The sequence below is a fragment of the Nannospalax galili genome, unplaced genomic scaffold, assembly GCF_000622305.1.
Source record: "Nannospalax galili isolate Female #2095 unplaced genomic scaffold, S.galili_v1.0 scaffold1051, whole genome shotgun sequence".
NCBI classification, from domain to species: domain Eukaryota; kingdom Metazoa; phylum Chordata; class Mammalia; order Rodentia; family Spalacidae; genus Nannospalax; species Nannospalax galili.
Window position 1 is genome coordinate 6,153,631 of NW_008331995.1, and position 1,284 is coordinate 6,154,914.

Sequence of the window (1,284 nt, forward strand, 5' to 3'; positions counted from 1 at the left end):
AGAGAGAGAGAGAGAGAGAGAGAGGAGAGAGGCCTATAGAGTTAAAGAGTTAAATTTGTGTCCCCAAATATCCTTTGGTGTGAATCCATCCACTGGATCCTGGTTAACCTATGAAGAATCACACCCTTAAAAGAGACTGACTTGCCTTGTTCTAGCAGCCATCAATTGCCAATAGTTCCTCACTTGGGGCAGGGGTTTCTTAACCACTTCCCCACATCTATGCTGGATTTTGCCTGGCTTGAGCTTACATGTTACTTGTGCATGTTGTCACCATTGCTGTGAGTTCATATGAGAAACTTCTCAGCTATGTGGAAAACTGTTTCCTTGTGATCATCCAGTCTTTCTCCCCTCTCTTCCACAATGGTCCCTGAGCCTTTGGAGGCAGAAGTGTAATATAGGTGTCCAATTTATGGACAGTCACTCTGTAGTTTCTTATTCTCTACATGTTGGTCAGTTGTGGGTTTCTGTGTTAATCACCATCTGCTGCATAAGGAAATTTTTCTGCTGAGAGTTGAAAGATGCATTAATCTATCATAAGAACAAATCATTGGGAGTTACTTTAATATTGTATTCAGCAGATAATTTATTAGGTTCTCACCTATGGCCTGTAGCCTGTCTAGCCACATGTTCCTAGGCCATCAGGTGTGGGCTCTGTCTTATGAAGCAGACATTGCCCCTACTAGATTCTTTAGGCTTACAAAGTAAAGCCCAGTGTCACAAATGGACTCCATTTTTGAAGCTGTTGACCAGGGGTCTAGCAATACTGGTTATTGCCCCTGCTCTAGGTTTCCTACTAGAACATGATGCTAAGACCCTACTGCTGACGACATTACCATGAGCCATAGGAAAAAACAAAGAGAAATCAAACTGGTACTGACTTGAAGCTTCATCTCTACTGGCTAGCTTTCATAGTGCTGGAAGATGCTACGCCCTCTACCGGAAGAAAAGAAATTAATCATTAGACTTACTCAGCTGTGAATCTTACACGCTTCAACAACTGGCCTGGAAAGATTGGACCTCTGATGCAATAGTGACACAAACATTACATAGTAATGAATCACTTCCTAATTCAAGTAAGGAGATTTTTGTGATCAGTTAGGGAAACAAAATTCACTAACTTTGTTTCATTGAAAGAAAAATCATATCAGATATTTTTATTGGTCTTGTTTTTAACTGTTCTAAAGTATTAAAAGAAAATGAAGAGGGGATGGAAAGATGGCTCACCAGTCAAGAGTGCTTGCTGCTCTTCCCGAGGACCTGAGTTCGGCTCCCAGCATTGATGTA